We start from the raw sequence: 19,040 nt of genomic DNA, 5'->3' as shown, positions 1-19,040 counted from the left end.
GTATTTGTAAACTAAACTGGATATGAATTGTTTTCTTTCTATTGTTGCAGTTATAAATTATATCCTTCTTAGTTTTAAAAACATAGAGACCACTGTCTCATAGCAGTGTTATAATACAGGCACATTTCATAACACAGGTACAAGGTTTTCATTACCAACAAAGCTGGAAGTGGGTGTTATTTATTAATCCAATAGCACCTAAAGTTCCAGCCATGCTAAGTTCTCAAACAGACTAGGATCTGCACAAATATAGTACTTCCAATCTGTGTATGGAAATCATGCCATCAATAATCCCACACATTGTGAATATTCAGTAAATGTCAAACTTCTGTTAAAGAATCAAAGATGGACAACAATGTTAACAAATACAGAATGAAGAGAAAATCAGGACTGCAAATCATCATGGATATCAGTGATAAACCAGGTGAAGAAAAGTTAAAAAACTAAGCAGTGCTTTTTCCACAGTAAAGTTGATGGAAAAAACAGTCTTCCTTTCAAAAAAGTTTATATCATTTATATCAGGCAATTCTGTTCTTGAGACATCTTATTAAATTCCAAAATATTTAAAACTTGTGAGAACCCGCCTGGAACATGACACCCAGCTCTGGGCTCCTCAACACAAGTATGACAAGAACCTGTTACAGTGAGTCCAGAGGAGGGCAGTGAAGATGATCAGAGGGATGAAGCACCTCTCCTCCAGAGACAGGCTGGCAAAGCTCTGGTTGGTCAGCCTGAAGAAGAGAAGGCTTTGGGCAGATCCCACTGCGGCCTTTCATAACCCTAAGATGGCTTAATAAAAGGAGGCAGATCGTTTTTATACAGGAAGACAGTGACAGGACAAGGGGCAATAGTTTTGAACTGAAAGAGGCTAGGTTTAGATTAAATATTAGCAAAATATTCTTTACTCTGAGGGTGGTGAGGCCTTGGAACAGGTTGCCCAGAGAAGTTGTGGATAACCCATACCTGGAAATGTTCAAGGCCAGGTTGGATGGGGCCCAAACAACCTGATCTAGGGAATGACATCCCTGCCCATGGCAGGGGTTTTTGAATTAGATGATCTTTAAAATCCCTTTCAACCCAAATAATGTCATTATTGTATGATTCTACTAAGCAGTATGAGAAACTATTGTGATGGATACATAAAAAATACCTGCGACAGGGAGAGAGAAAATAGGCTGATAAAAAAGTAACAAGTTCACATGGCATCAATCCACAGGTGATGTGTTTTGGGTGACAGCTGGTACCTGGAAGCATGCAATATATTGTAAGGCTTTTTTTTACTGGAAAGTTGATGTATTTCCAAACATTGGTGAAAAGCAGAAACACCAAGACTGGGTCAACCTCCCACAGTTCACATCTGATCCATTGAGAGTAGGATTAAATGTGATTGCCATAAATACTCATCTTGTCTATTGCCATGTAAACTGATGGCAATGTACATAAACAGAAGTAGCTGTGTGTCAGTCATTTAATCAGGTGTCTCAGCTTTATTAATTTAGTATTAGTATACTAAATTTAGTATAGTAAATTTAGTATACTAATTTAATATTAGTATACACAAGGACAGAAGTTTTCCAAGGAGACTGCAATTTCTGATAGGGTAGGTGTATCTCTGATTTTATTTTTTTTTTCCTCAAGAGAAAATAACCCTGCTTTAGAGACTCCCAACACTAGTGAAGCAGTTTAATAAAACAGCAAGCTCTGCAGGAGGAATGATCAGGCATTAGGTAGTGATCAAACTAATGATCAGGCAATGTAGGTAAGTGGAGAACTATCACTATACAGCTGACATGAGAGTTGCAAAGAGCTTACCTATCCACTTTCACCCTATTTATTTAAAAAGTCTCTTACAGAGGCAGTGCAGATCAGTGGTACCATATCAGTAAACTTAGGGGATGACAGCCCATGTTGAAAAGTGAAATAACCTACAATTTGCTCTGTTAGTACTTTGTCAGCCCAAGAGAGAGCAGAGTGTGCAGACAGTTTCTAATTCCAATACCAGCAGGTTATGGCTACCAATCAGGCAGGAAAAGACAAGGGTTGAGAGCCTACCTGCATTTACCCAAACAGTTAGACTCCCAGGACAGGGGAATATGAACTAGTAACAGAAGTTGTTTCCCTGACCTTTTTTCCTTCACTGTATTCTTACAGTGATTGTGATGTCTTCAATAGTCTATTAATTATCAAGTTCACAAAAATTAGGGTTTCTCCTCATATAGTACTGTCTCCACAGTGTACTGGTGTCAGATCCTTAATAGAGTTTTACTATCAATTTTAAATTTGACTGCCTATGTTAGCAGATACCAACAATAACTAAGCTGCACGAGTGCATCCTACATACCTACAGTGCCAATATAACTCAGGAAAGGTTTCATGGTTACAGTCCATCCGTGCTTTTGCTGGGATTCAATGCAGTCATTTGGATGTTAAATTGTGTTGAATTTGCTTGTTGAAAGTTGGTGCTCACAATAGAAATAGATAACCACTGGGTATTGAAAACAAAGAATGGATCATAGTTCTAGCTCTGTTGGCTCCCTACTGTGTCAATCAACCTTTTAAAGTTCTGTAAGGAGACAGAAAAATTGAAGAAGCAACGCAAGATCTTAATGGATCATTTTAAGCCTTTAATGAGAATGAGGGTACATCTTGGACACAGGTCATAAAACTGGCTCAAGACTGACAACAATGCATAATGACTGTGCAAAGGAATCCCCATTATCAACTTAATAGTCAGGAAAAGATAGATTAGGATGGCACAGTGTTCACATGTGGCCACTTGGGGATAATTTCTTAAATTAATTCTTAACACGCAATGCTGTAAAAAGATGATTTGTTGAGACTTGAGGATGATTTCCTTCCCAGATATTTCAATGGTTTTAGCATGGCTGATGACATATTTTCTCCTTAGGTTGTGTGCCCAGAAAAAAAAAAAAAAAAAGACAGGAATACATTAAATGGCATAAAAGCACAGTTTAACAAACTGAGCATCTTAAACAGTATTCATCAGCATTCATATACTGCAGGGCAAAAATACATATTGCTTTGAATGTTTGATAGACACAAGGAGAAATGCTGAATAAAGGTTTTCTCTATGAGGTCCACTGAGCTTAAAAGAACTAGTGTCAGAAAATTCCCCTGTGGCATCATGGCTGGAGCAAGTCTTCATTAATCCCAATGGTTGTCAATAATCATGTGAAAATTCTTGTGCATTTTGTTCCATTTAAAACATCAAAATTTTAAATGGATGCCTGTTAACATGGGCATCACAGAAGAGGATCAGACAATGATGTTAAATTACAGACTCCACTGGAAAAAAACTATCCTTGTACTTGAAAAAATAAATCGTCCTGTCCATTCTCCCAAATGGTGAGTGGTATCTGCCAAAAGAGCACCAAAAGACCACTATATCTAACTCTCTGAGGACATTTAGTGAAAGGATAAAGAATATATAGATATCAACTTTGTGCAACCTTTCATGAAGCAGGATGACATAGCAGGACAACAAATTGCTTCCATTGTGTTCAAGTGAATTAACAAGAACAAAAATCATCATAATTAAATATTTGGTTTGTATTCATTTCATCATGAAAAAGCTAATAATTACCTGGCTCAGAGAATTAGAATATTTAGCAGAAATCAGGCTTATGCAATCATGCTACTTATTTAACATTTACTTCTCCTCCTCATAACAACTTTGAGTCTATGCACCAGTTTTTTTGTCCATATGACCCACTGACTTTGAGCCTTCAGTGATGGATTTTTTCCCATTCTGACATACTTTTTGTATCCCAGTTCAGTTTAAAAGTCACAAAAAAAAAATTAAATTTCATAAATACTTTGAAAATCAACACCTGAACAGTGGAGAAATGCTACATCAATTCTCCACAGAGAAAATTCCTCCTGTAGTTTGGCACTAGGTCAAAAACAGATCAGTAATGAACCAAAGAAGTGGGATAGGAATCTTATGAAATCTAAAGGTGCTGCTGCAGGCGGTATTATAGAAGGCCCAAAAGGAATCCAAAGTTTTTCCAGTGAGTAAAGTAGATGACACAGCATATACATCTGTGAAAAAAACAAAATAATTTTCTGGTTTTAAATACTATGAGTGCTCCTTTATGTACCTATGTTAGGATGTGCAAAGACCTCCAAAACTTTTGTTCTATGTACCGAATTACATGAAAGCCACATGGCTTTTCACTTGGCTGAGTTGGGATATATTTTGCAGAGAGCCAGAATTTGGTGTGGGGTATATGATGCTCTGAGTCAAAGTCAACTAATGTCAATGGGTCCCCATCTGCTGCCTTCAGCAGACTTTGGATCAGGCTCATTGCATACTGATAAAGATCAAGCAGAAGAGGGCCTTGAATTCTCATTCTGATTTATGCTGAGTAATTGAATACAAATATAAAGACAATATAAATAACTTCAGAAAGGTCACTTGACTAGTCAGCCTGGGAAATAAATTTAGAAGTCTGAGGTAAATGTTTAAACTACCAGTGAAAACACTTTTTGAAGGCATGAGACAACTGTTTTATCATAATGGGTTTTTTTAAGAATTACAGGCATCATTCAAAATCTACATTTTTTTGCATTCCTAATGTAATAAACAATCAATAGGGCTTTTCAGCTCTTTTCTTATGGCCTCATCCTTCTATTGATCTCAGCTCAAAGTCCTCACTTCAGTGAAGTCGCACATATATAAGGACAGACAGACTCAGCCTTAATGAGTTCCTGTATCAGCTTCCTCTATGATATATGCAAGATTATATATAGATCTGGAAATAGTGTCTGACAGCCATGTGCTGCTGCACAAGAGTGGATGGAGACAACATTCAACCTTACCAGTGTGACCCACTAAATACCCTTTGGCAGTAACATATGAACCCATATGTTAAGTAGTCCAAGAAATGGGGTTGCTAATGTCTGGATTTCATTTTCAGAGGGAAGAAAGAGAAATATAAATATGTGTCCATTTCCTTTCTGGTTTGATGCAGCTTGTCTTCCAAGAGTCATAAGATTTTTCTCCAACCTGGATAGGTTATTCTGTTCTTATTTGCATATCTTTAAAGATGATCTGTTCCCCAGATATTATCTCTAAATCCTATATGTACCAAGGAAAATTAAGTCAATTTTGCATTTCTTGACCTGACATGAAACAAGCTTTGGGGGATACCATTCTTTAGTGATCCTGAATGGTTTAGGTACCACAGGTTGTGTGTGATAACATTCAAAGTCAGAAATATCTGTACTTGCACCAAGTATGTCATGGCACCAAGGCCATGATGTTACCTGCATAAGCATCAAAACTTCCTCCAGGATACATTAAGGAGCAGAGCCAGAAGCATGTTAACAGTTTAGGGTTCTGCTGAGGTAACTTAGCTTACTGAAAAAGTTGTACTGTGATTGCAGAATATCTAATCTAAGTATTGATTAGGTCACTTATATTGATAATAGTCCATAAAGAAGCTGTAGTCAAGTCACCAAATTCACAGTTGAAAGCAACACTGGAAGACAGCAGCGATCTGAAACCAGAATAACCCAGATTTTCCAGTTTCTATTCCAGCATTCCATCTACTAGGCAGTCACTCACATCCTTGAGTTTACAATATTAGATTCCATATGCTGCTTACCACAGTGAATTCCAAGCATCTATTCCCTATTACCTGCAAAGCTATAGTTTACTGATCCATTCCCTCAACAGGAAAATTTGTTTGCAGTGCAAGTCCCCAGTCTTGCCCACAATTTTAATCATATGACGTTCCCATTAAGGAAATGGCACTTTCAAGGTTAAAGATAAGAACATAATTGTTTACAAGGTTTACTTTTGACTTTGTAGCTAATACACACCTACAGAGTCTAAAAGCCAGGCAATCATTCCTTCTATTTCACCTACATAGAGGCTATGTTCCTACATGTTTAACTGCATCTGTTCCCTGATTGAAACAATATATTAAATTATTAATTAATACAAGAACTTCAGCCATTTTATACTCTTGAATAATATAAAAGAAGGAGGTATGTAGGTTTCCCATTCCATCAAAGTAATTTCACCTTAAACTATGGTCTTGGGCACCTGACAATTGCCTGGGAGGAATTGTGTAGGTCTGTCTTTCCAGACAGGAATATGTTGTTCAGGTTTTGGGATTCACATTGTACACTGTAGAAAGGAGCATTGTTCTACTTAACTGCATTTTCTATGCCATGCACAGAAAGGTCACAGCACATCCAAGACCAGTGGGAAAGGGAAAAGGGTGGGAAAGATGAGAGGAATGTCCACAGGAATCTTGTGTCTTATTTGCTCTGTCCTTTAAGAAATAATATTTTTCTTTAAAGAAAAGGTGGAAGTATCAAGAGCTGCAAAGAAAGAGGAAACAGTGTTGGGATAATACAAATGCAGTAGGGAGGACAGAGTTGGTGTTTGGGGCTGGTCAGGAAATGGAAGGAATTCAAGATTCCTTCCCAAGGAAGGGAAGGATTCCTCTTGAGATGAGTCAGGACCCAGCCTTTATGGCTGCTTTATATTCATTAATTAAAATGGATAGAGAAGCACAGGAAAAGTCTGCATTATAAAGAGGTCTTCAGTTCACGTGATTCACTGGCATATTTGAAGGAAAAGAAAAGGTTGCAGAATCATTTTATACCAATGTATTCCCTTTTAATTATCTGTTAGGGATGTAAAAACATTATACCAGCTAAGAAGAAAGTGACAGCCAGAATACATTGGGCTGCTATGTTTCATCCTATCCACAAACCCAAATAACCCAACTGCACAAGTCTTTTTAAGACACTATTTCATATTTGTGGAAAGGAAGGTAGGAAAAAAAAATACCCAGATGCCTCAGGGAATACAGTCCCCTCTACTTTGACTTATAAAAATATCACTGTTAACATAACTGATTATTCATACATGATACCACTTAGCAAATGTGAACATTTACCTCCTTAACAGCCCTGTGATACAGGCCGTGCTGGGTCAAGTTCAGCATCCTCATAAGAACATTTATGCATGATGAGCTTGATCATTTATCTCTGAAGTAGGAAAACAAAGAAAAAGTAAGTAAGCAACAGGGAGAACTGGAAGGAAAACTGCAGCCAAATTAGGACAAAAGCAAAAGTAATCAGTGCCCTTTTTCTCTTTACAGTGAGCTTCCTTTGATCATTCCTGCTTTGTTACAGCAATATTAAAGGTTTAATTCCATAACCCTGGCTCACACATGCAGACCTTTTGCAAGCAGAAATACTACATGACTTTAGTAAAATTAGTGTTGGTATATAAAGGGATTTTTAAAAAGGACCCAGGTGGAAGCCACTGGTGGTAGATATTGCCCTCGTACCTCTGAAGGAAAGTTTTTGTATCATTTGCCTTGTTACTGAAAGTCATCCATGAAATTAAGATATGATTAACTGGAACGCATACCAGTGTTGCAGGTTAGAAGCTCTGCATCATATCCTCTCCACTTTAAACTTAATAGATTAAAAACATCATGCCTTGATCCTTATTTACAGACAATCACCATTTTCCATAACATGCAAACAAATCTTCTGCTTTGCTCTTTGGAGCCATACTGCATCACATCTGGGATAGGGTGCCTCAGGAACACTTGTACAGAGTGTACATTCCAGTAACACTGCTCTGTTTCTGTAAATGAAGGGTCCTCATTTTCTCCTGCTAGATGTGCAGGCATGCCTCACTAACAATTACTGAGGGTCACAGGCAAACAATTTTTACACCTACTGTACATAATAATTGTCATGAGAAATTATCTTCACAGCCTTCTAAGCTTCCATTTGCAAACAATGATCTATATGATAATAATATCTCTATAGCTTACAATGTATACACATTAGCCTGGTGTATACACAGCACAACTTTCCATAGAGAAGTCCACATTGATCATCAAAACTTTATTCCATACTTCATAGCTGGGAATAAAATGCTTGGCATGTTTTTATCAACAAAACACTTATTTTCAGTGCCTCTGGCTGCACATTATTCTTGACTAAATGGACATGCTACAAACCTCCTACATTCCAACATATGGCTTTCTTGCATGCTTCAGAAAAAGAAATTAAACAGACATAAGAATTAATACTCTCTATTGTGCTAAATGAAGAAGATTTTGTACTATTATGGTTCCTTCAAGAGATGCCTCTTTAAAAAACAGAATATATTTACATTCAAAATTAAGTATTGTTTTCTCCTCATTTTTCATAATCCTTTAATATGGCAGACGTGCACCTGATCATGCTGTTTCCCACACAGCAAAGCATGTTAGTGGGCTGTTAAGTGGTAATGCATTTCATGTATATGATACCTGCTTTGCCAAGTTGCCTCTCTTTCTCTATGCATGCTGCAAGAACATTTTTAATGAGTTATTTGCCATTACCAACATTTTCATACATGCATGCTATTCATAAGAGGAAAACAAACAATTTTGCTTTGGATTAAGCTCAGTTTTAAATAACAAACTGCATTACCAAAGCTCCCCCCTTCCTGAGGCAGAGGCACATGGCTGTCTGTGTACATATACATAGGTACACACACCCCCAGAGAGCACAGCACTGCCTTTTCCTTTGAGTATTGTGTGTCCCCTGTAGCCCTTTAATGCTTAAGGCTTAAATGCTAAAACACTAAAAACAGGTGTACCTTGACCCTCTGAAGATCTGATAAGATCTGACTGGATCAAAGGCCAAGGTCACTTGAGTCATGAGATTGGCTGAGTGATATTATTTTTGTCATGGTTCCAAACTGTTGAGAGGTAGGACTCTGATTCTGGCACATGAGAATCAAATGATATGATAGTCTAGTTATTAAATATGACAGATAGAAAAAGCTGTATGTTGCACAGCTACTCTGTGATTAGTAGCCTATATTTTACAATGTCACTGCTCTGAATGCTGTAATACTTCCAAGAGTCTTTCAAGAACTAAGGCTTTTGAATTTAAAAAGAAACAATAAAAGAAGATAGAGATGAAATCTGGTAACAGCTCTGTAAGATTTCACAGCTTATTTTCCCAAACAGAATTCCATTTCAATAATTCAACTGTAAAATGAGCTCTCTACCGTTTTGGTTTTTTTCCTTAGGACCATCTTTAAATCTTCTATTTTATTTTATTTTAATCAGACAGATGAATAAACTTCTGTGGAATATTAGAGGAATGCAAAACAAGAAAAGTTAGCTCTATCTTCTCATTTTCATGTTATGCTTGCAAATAGATACAGTATTTTGCATCCAGCTCGTTCCCCTACAGGTAACCTATCTTAAGAATTATGGAGGAACCCCAGCAACAATAAAAATGCCCATCTCACCCATGTATATCAAACCCTATCTTTTTAAGGTAATCAAAAGTAGAGTAGTTTGATGTTTAGCATGGCATATCTATAACTTACACATCCTATCAGTTCATTCATCTGTAAACTAGATACACTTTTCTGTCTCCCTGATGCCTTGCAAATGTTTTTAAAGGGCTTTGAGATCCACTGATGAAAGGCATTTTAATAGCATGCAGTATCACTGACATGGGCGTCTTGAGTGCCTACTTGCATTTTGAATATGCAGCCTTTTGTCTTTAGAAAGAGGCCTAAAACCCTAATTAAATCGGAAGATTTTTGTGGGCTGAGGGATTGTGCAGTATTAGATAAGTTAGCAACAAACCCATCAAGTAGTCCAGGGGGAAAAAAATAAAATGCAATCAGGTAATCTTACAATCAGCAGATAAAAGCTAAATAGAAACATATTACATAGCCTGTAACTATAATAGGCTAACACTGCATTATTTCGAAGACATAACTACTGAACACAATCAGGAAGAGAGCGAAGAACCGTGAAACACTCAGTGAAAATGGGATGAGAAGGGAGAACTTACATTCAAAACTTGGGATTTTCTGTTGTTTCTTCTCAAAGAATGGATGATTGCTTGATATAGATAATATAAATGGTGATATTAAGGCGTGTCTGAACAGGCAACAGTTGCTACTGTGCTTGAGACCAGAGCTGGAAGGAACGACTGTTTCTGTTTTGAGTAGAAGTGGGCCCCCGGTCTCTAAGAATGTGTGCATGATGTATAATAGATACCTGTCTGATATAATTAATTATATTTTTCCTAAATTTAACATTGCCTGAAGGATAAAATCATTTTGCTTGGTGAAATCCCTCATGCCACACAAAGTCTGTGCACAAGTCAGATTTAATTGCTGTGATAAAACCACAAGAAAGACCAGGTTTGCATTAAATCTATAACCACATCTAGTGAAGAATAGCTTTAATCACCTTTGAAATGGTGACCACAAGATAATTAAAGGGAAAGTGTTCTCATTAGTAATTATCCAGGAATATCAAATCTCAGTTTATCTTGAAGTCCAATTTAAAATGACTTGGCATGGTTTTAATTTTTTCCTCTATTTCTGAGGTTATGAATCTCCTAGAATTTCTTCTAAGAGGGTGGGAAAAAAATTGAGTTTGCCCTGTGGAATTCCACAATCCACTGTCATGCTTCCTTTCCTGTGTCTGTGCTAGTCAGAGCACTAGGTAAAAGCAGTCACTTCTCATTGATACCTTTGCCATTTTCACATTAGACAAACTGAAGCACCTCATTCTCAATAAAGACAGCATTACTTATGTTGCTAGGAGATGATATATCTCATTGCTCCTATCTCTGAAGCCTCTGGTGTAGTTTCTCTGCTCTTGCTAACAAATATTTGATCTCTTGCACATGTACTTCCAGTGGAAAGGGGAAGCGGAGTCTCCCTTGAATCTGAGCAATAACTTGCTTTAATTTGCACGTGTAAATCAGACTTAAATCTGAGTTTTTCAAACAGCACACAAGACCACCCCAATTCTCCAGAATCAAAGCATAGCTCTGACACCAGGCTTTGACAAGAGTCACCGAAGTTATGAAATGACCCTAATCAAAGAACAGCACAGAGAACAACCTGTTTAACAAATCTAACACACCACATCTCATTAGGCTTAGCCTTTACTTCACTGTAAAGAAAATTCATTTGGAAGCATATATTTAAGAACATCAGAGAGTGCTAACAGCACAACATGGTACATGGAGTAAGGTAAATAGTTCTTTTACAGGAACTTATTTCCCTCTGCATACTTTCTCTGTTTTCCTCCTCCTTTCCTCTTTACACACCTCAGCAAATATGCTGGGAGGGGGGATTTTGGTCTGAACTGCTGCCTATGAAATTTCAGACAGCTTGATTTTTGGCTTGGCAAAGTTTGGTAGGGGTCACTTTCAATATTAGGCTTATAATGAAAGAATTGTTGTAACCTTATCTTTTATGTGGAAGAGATCAACATCATTCAATCATTAAAAAAAAAAAAAGAAAAAAAGAAAAAAAAAAAAAAAAAGGGCTTCTTTTTTTTCTTTAAATGTAATTTAGTTTTCCTTTCCCCCTTTCCCAAGTTTCATTGTGGGTTCACTGAGCTACTCTCCCCTTCAGGCAGAAATGGAAACCAGAGGAGTTGCATTCCTTCAGTCTGTTCCTGACAGCGAGCGTGGCTGCATCAAACTTAGCAGCTAAAGCCTTGCCCTGCACTCTGTAGTGCAGCTGTGCAGAACTTGGCTGTTTCAGATCACAGTGCTTTCATAAAGACTTTCACAAAGATTTCACTTGGCTTGCTGCTGCTGAATTGCACTTTGAGCTGGGCAAATACCACAAAAATAAGGAAAATAAAAGGTATCAAAACACTCAGTGAAAAACCTTGCATTTCATCTGGTCCTGTGTTGAAATTGCATGATGCTATGAAGTTTGCATGATAGAGAGGAAAAAAAGAATTTTTTGAACCTTGGCCCAGGTTTGCTTTGAAATGTTCACTGACCATAGCAAAACTTTCAACTGATATAAAGTGAGATTCAAGTTTCTAATGAAACCAGGCCATTTTGCATGGATTCAGGTTTCATAATGCAGGTCTCTTACAACTGTACTCTCAAAGGAATATATTCCTATCTCAAGATGGGATTTACATACTGTATGTAACTCCCCACATGTCCCGGCAAGATTATTACTTTCTTATATAGCCGTAAATCCTAGAGCTTTATGTTATGTCAAGGGAATGGATAATCCGCTCACTAAGGGCCAAATCCTACCCCTTGAACAGGCATGTCAAGGCCCAAGAGGTAAAAGAAACCCTATTCTTTGAGGAGATAGATTAGCAAGGCACGCCCTCCACAGCAGCACAGAAGATGCTCAGTTCACACTGGTGCGCCAGGATCCCCGAGTAGGAGCATGGTCAGCCCCAATAGCCACACACAGAGCAGCACAGCAACCAGCAGCCCTGCACCAAACTGATCAGGCACTAGTTAGGACATGTCAATCAGGTCCTGACACTCGTTATTCTTTAGCCTAAAAGCATCCCTACAACCTAAATTCAAAGAATATTGGCCAATTAACATGGTTAATGGTCAAACTGTAGAGAGGATAAACAGAAAGCATCGGGTTCTGGACTCAAGTACTGCTCTTTTGCACTAAAGGAAGATGGGTTTTTTGAGTGAAAGCAGAATAAAAATTTACAGCTGTGCAGTATATTTTATTTTAAGGAATCCAGACTGTTTTTTTCAGAACCTGAGTACTCTTCATTGCAGTTTTTCTAACAGCAATGGACAGCCTGAAGAACCCAATTCTCTCTGTACATATGGAGTTCTCTGTATACATACCACCAGCACTCCCTATAATTTCCCTGTTCTATTTCTATAATTTAGGATTCCTCTTACCCTGCCCACCCCTGGGTGCCCTGAAGTGCCTGTCCATGTATGGCATGATGTATTGATACACCAACAAAAAACAGGGACTAGAGAATTTCTGCGTTTCCTAAGGATTATCACTCTGGGAAGTGCAATCAGCCAGGAAAGATTATCTGTTCTGAAGGCCAAGAACAAGCAAAAGTGTCCCCTCTCAGCAGCAGCCGTGTCATAATTGTGCCCTGCTAAGCACTGCCCACCTCAGGCAAGCACCAGAGAGCAAGACATTGCCTTGCTCAGACCTGATGTCTGACACTGCACCCAGCTTCCTTCCTTTCCCCTTCTCCCTGCCAAGGCAGGGCCCTTCCAACACACCCCTTTATGCTGTGCAGAAGGGGTGTGTATAGGAAGCAATTAACTCCCCACAGCTGGTCTAATTCCTACAGGATGGAGAGACAACTGTAGTCCGTTTTCCAGACAGCTTAAGGATTAACTCCTTTTTCCCCAGTGTCTCAAGGGGGTGTGCACACTCTCAGGAGTTAGAGTAGAGCTCTGAACATATTTGACAGCTGACTTTCAGCAGCAGTTTCACATCTGAAGGGCTGCCTGTCTATTAAACAAAACAAATTTTCAGTAACATTAAAAAACTAAGTTCTATGTTTAGACTCGTTATTTTAGACCTGCTTCAAGCAAATAAAATCATGTACTCTAGAGATTAACCAAAAGCATAGAAAAGGAAGTTCACAACAAGTAAAATCTTGTTTCTTTCCTGCAAGTAATTAATATATAATTGAATGATAATATTGAAAATAATAATAATAATACATGGCACTTATATGGCACCTGCCATTTGAGGATCTCAGTACTTTTCAAACAGCTACAAAATCTCACACATGCTAACAACATGGCTTATGATCTTTCCTGCCTAACCTTTCAAAACTTTACATGCCATATGAGAGTGTTAAAATCAGGAAATGAATATGCCTGTGACTTCACAGAATTGGACATGGGTTTAGGTCTAAATCTGGCGCAAATATGTGCCCACCCTAAGTGAATCTGACCCCAGCACGGCCACAGTTAGGATATTATTGGAGTGAGGTAGATATGTGTGCATACATATTTAATTACTTTCTGAGTTTTCATTCATTTAGGGAGTGTCTTAGTTCAAGGAAAGGGGAAAAACTTGGTTCAAGGAACACAAAAGAACTTGTACCGCCAGAAGTTATCTTTACCTTATTCTGCCTGAGACATACACACATGAAAAAGAGTTTGGCCAGGTTAGACAGAAGATTCATTAATGTGCCCTTGATGCAGTCTCTACCACAGGTGCTCACATAAACCCCAGCCAGATGTAAAATCAAGATCAGAAGTTAAATTTCCTCCTGCAGGTATGTTGGCAAAGGCACTTGGTGCAGAGCCCCGCACATGTACACCTGATTGGTGGCTGTGAGGAGTTGTAGGTGAATGATGAAGCTACACAAAACAAAGATTAACAGACTCAACCCATGTGCTTGGCAGACACATTAAAGTGTGCAGATTGTCATTACCTGCAGGATTTGGAAAATGCAACAGTAACTCCTGTCGAGAGGAATCAAGAATTAAATGGGCCAGACCCTGGTGCCCAGCTTCTCATATGGCCTTAAGAATGTGCACTGGCTGAAAAGGGACAGTGGTAGCATATGAATATGGCACCAGCTTAGGAACCTGAGGTCTTGCCATCTTTCTGCAGAATAGCCAGCAATCACCTCTGCCATCTCAGTTAAACAGGTTCTCTTGATAATTCTTTCCACTTCAGAGTTAACTGTCTTTATAAAAACAAGGAGTATTTTTAAGGTGACATTTAGTTCCATTAAGAGGCAGTTTCTAATGATCTAGTGATCTGTGTAATACAAGGAGGCCCAGGTATGTGAGCATAACAACTCTCCATTCCTGGCAAAGCTGGTATTATTGATTTGGTATCAGACCAGATGACACCTCACAAAATTCTCTAATTTTAATGTACCTTAATTTCTATAATATGATGTTCTATTGAGCAGTTGTTGAAGATTTTTGTTTTCAGATGTGTATCTGTCTCAATACAAAATTCTTTTAAGAATGAGAAAACATTCCCTTCCTTCCTTCCTTCCTTCCTTCCTTCCTTCCTTCCTTCCTTCCTTCCTTCCTTCCTTCCTTCCTTCCTTCCTTCCTTCCTTCCTTCCTTCCTTCCTTCCTTCCTTCCTTCCTTCCTTCCTTCCTTCCCTCCCTCCCTCCCTCCCTCCCTCCCTCCCTCTCTCAGTACTCTTCTAGAGACATTTAATCCTCCTCACACTAAACTCTTGACTAAAAATTCAAAATAATGCACTTACTTCCAAAAGTCACACTATCCAATCGGGGACCAGAAATAAACCAGGTGAACAGTCACACACAAGGACTAACTTAAAGTAAATAATCATAGTGTTCAAATTGCAGATAATTCATAGGGTACAGTTTGCTCACAAAAATAATTCAGCAGACAATTACAAATAATGATCTAATTTGAGAAAATCGCAATCAGCTTGTGTGCATTACATTTACAGAAGAGTTGAATTTGCTCGATGAAATATTTGTTATGAAGAGTTCAACCAGCTCCACTATTTACTTCACAGAGTAGCTAAATCCAAAGAGCACACAGTGGAAACCACTGCAGAAGGGAAATATTTACATATTATCTATGTTAGAAGTGAGGAATGAAAGTTGGAGAGAATATACAGCTAAAAAGGCATGCTAATCACCCTGGAAATCATAATGCAAAATTAGCATGCAATAGATGCTAAATGGCAAGCAAATAAATGCAGACACATGACCAAACCAGGCTAGAAAATTCCAGATCAGTATCTTACTTCCTCACTGATAGTATTTATTTCATGAGCAGGGGAATGGAATGATCTTGTTACTATTGTTGTAGGGCACAGACCAAAATTCAGATTCATTTGGCTTACACACACACAAGGTTCCTGATTTCTATCCCATAGAGACTGACTGATGTTACCAGGTTCATACTAGAACATGATGGAGTAAAAGGTGTTTGGAGATGTCTATGCAAAAATCTGTGTGCTGCCTTGAAATTTTTAGCCCACTTTAGCAAGACTGAAATATAATTACATTTCACAGTGACCACATTTTGTTCTGGTACTTCCAGAAGATAAGGCAAGAAATGGAGCAGGATACACAAACACTGTTAGGATGTCAGATTTAACCCTCTGTTCTGGGTGAATCTGTTCTTGTTACGTTTTGGGATCTTCCTTTGCAGGAGCTTGTCCTGTCTCATCTTACCTAAGAGCTGTCAAAGTACACCTTCCAGACCAGAATATTCACTTCTGACCTAGCTTGGGCCAAGTTTTAGACCAGAGGATATTTATTGGGCAGCTTCACAGTTCTAAACAAACTTACATTGTTGCACAGCTTTAAGTAGGGAAATCTCATGAACAATATCTTGTCTCAATTTCACAATCCCTATTATAGACTTTATTTATAATGCCTTTTGGAAAAATATTCTTAAAGCAACATTGAAGAAAGGAGCTTAAAATGAGCATATGTTGAAGTTAATAAATTATAACATTTCTTGTTCTCCTTTCCCCCCTTATTTTGTTTCCCGTGTTTTGGGACTAATCCCATTCAGATTGGGTCCAAATAAATCTGGATAAAGATTTAGGAGGCAGTGTGGTATCAATCCCATTTTAGCAGTACTATTCTTACCACACCAGGATGTTATGTAGTTTCATCTTTTTCTCTTTTTGAACACTGGCCATCATTTCAGCCTGCCAGCTCTGCTGCATGGAATTTGATATCCAAGTCACAGAAGTGTCCCAGATTTGGTTTTGACCAAAAAAAGTGAGTTTTCTAAAGACCTCATAGCCACAGCATTGATATTTCTTACAACATATGGTACAGGAATACTCAGTGGCAGTTGAGGCAGTAGAAAAATCCTGGGTGAGGCTACATGAAGCTACAAACACCATTTGAAAACTGAGTTGTCTCACCACTCTGACCAGAGAGTCTCCACAAACCACTAATAAATGTACTCCAGACCACAGCTGGGGAGAGGCTGAGATAGACAAATCATTTAAAAACCAGAACATGCTCTTCATTCATAGGGCTTTCTTTAAAGGGGAATGAAAATGAGGCACAGCATCTGACAAAGCATTTTCTTTAGACAATACAATACTTACTTTTAATTTATAATTCAGTTTACTTGGCAAAAATGACTTTTCCTCCTCATTTTACTGCCATGTACTTTCTTGCCTCTACAGGGAGCCAGCTGGTCACCACTTTGTGCCCTAGAGGTAGCTGCTTTTCACTGGTGCTTTATATTGTTGTGAAGTGCTTAGGGATTTACAAGATGGAAGACACTATAAATGTGAGAAATTGTGGAGCTTGTTAAAGTTATTACAAAACTTCCACTTTGTATTAGTCAAATCTTTTCACAGCCACTTTACCACTGAAGTCATCAAAATGTCATCCATCCTTTCAGCTAGGAAAGAGGGCTCACCAGCGTCATTTAAATGGCATTATCCATCCTAAAATTCTGTTCAATTTGGATGACTGATGCCTGCACCTAGTTTATCCTCAGTTCTGCTCACGCTCTGCAAATTTTAAACTATACAGAATTTGAACTCTCCCTGAAAGCAATGTTGGTTAAACCCAGTCAAATATAATTATACCATGACAAAAAAAAAAACAAAAAAAAAAAACAAAAAAAAAAAAAAAAAAAAAAAAAAAAAAAAAAAAAACACAAAATCAAAAACAAAACTAAAGTAAAAAAAAAAAAAAAAAAAATTAGGAAAAAAAAAAAAAACACACACACACACAAAAAGAACCATCAAAAACTGGAAACAAAGAAACTAAAAAAACCCACCCTAGGTTGTTCCAACAAATCCAGATCTTAATTACCCTATACTTCTCTCTAGATCTTGCATGTGTCAAATCATGAATGAAAAAATTTCATTTACAGCTCAGGACACCATAGATAAAAACAATCATTACAGCAAAAACAATCATTTCAGCATATGCACGTACACAAAACCTTCATCAGCTTAAGTTAGTCCAAATGGTCCAGTGAGGAAACAAAGAATTAACTAATTCATTGTGTGAGCAGCCTGCTGGTCATTAGCAGCTCTACAGAATGAGACGTCAGCTTAACTAAAACATTATTGTTGAAGTAAAAAAAAAAAAAAAAAAAATAACCACAATTATGACATTCAATTATTCTATTAAGTGAAATTAACTATTCTTCTTGTTCTTTGAAAAGAGCAAGATGAAGCACAGGATCCAAACAATTAGGTCAGAGGCAATGAATTCTGAAGAAAAGCTGTCTAGACTTCTATTTTCGTTTTCAAATTTGAGTGGTTGGGTTTTGTGTGCATTTGGTGCTTTGAATTCTCAGGGTGGTCACATTAATGAGTTTGCCCCAGCAGGTAGAGTGAAGCCTGGATCAAGGTGTGGCGTTCCCGCTTTGATGTCGGCTGTCACGCTCAGCTGCCTCTCGATCTCCTTGGCTGCCACCAAGTCTGTTGTTGTGGGAGACCAGGTAAGCCAGGGCTGTTCTGCTGTGTGGCACAACTCAAAGGAGGGTCAGCTCAGGTATGCTGTGAGGGGTTATGGTCCTCAGCAGCTAAATGTACAAGGAGACCATGACTTGTAACACACTCTTTTTTAAAAAAGGCATTGATTTTCACTGGGCTTTTAGCAGAGGCCACAGAATGTTAGAGCAACAGCAATTACTGAGGTCTGTTTGTGAAAGGTCCTGCAAAGGGTAACTATACAGTGGAATGGCAATGGTGGACCAAGATAAACAGTGAGTTGGCAGGTATTTAGAGAATTAGAGGCACAGTTCACAAAAAGGTTATAGAAGAAAGGTGTGTGAGGGGGTGGAGAGTGGAATAAGGCTTTCTTCAACTGTGAATTTGCTGGACATTCCAGAAACATAATACTTTAAAAGCAATATTTTCCCAGCTTTTCTGTTCCTACAAACACTAGTAACTAATAGCAACTGTCTGCAAAGCAAGATGCAAAACTGAATGAGCAGTTTAAAAGGAAGAATGCAATACTAGCCTTTCCTTGAGCACAGGGAGGTCTGTTTCAAAGGGAAACTCAGTAGGTGCAGTCTATTATTTATTAGTGTGACTAATGCAAGGAACTCCCATGGTTCACACAAGGAAGTTCTTCCCTGCTTATCTCAACATTCTGTAGGATAAAACCTTTCATGCATGTTGTCCTCAAATGTCAAAAATGTTTTCATCTGAAAAAGAGGGTGGAAACCAAGTAGACTCATCCCAGAAGCTGAATCATCATACTGTATTTCTGAGATGTGCTATGATGTGAACTGTGACTGC

The sequence above is a fragment of the Zosterops lateralis genome (genome assembly GCF_965231275.1).
Source record: "Zosterops lateralis genome assembly, chromosome: 6".
NCBI lineage: Eukaryota > Metazoa > Chordata > Aves > Passeriformes > Zosteropidae > Zosterops > Zosterops lateralis.
This window is presented reverse-complemented; position numbering follows the sequence as displayed.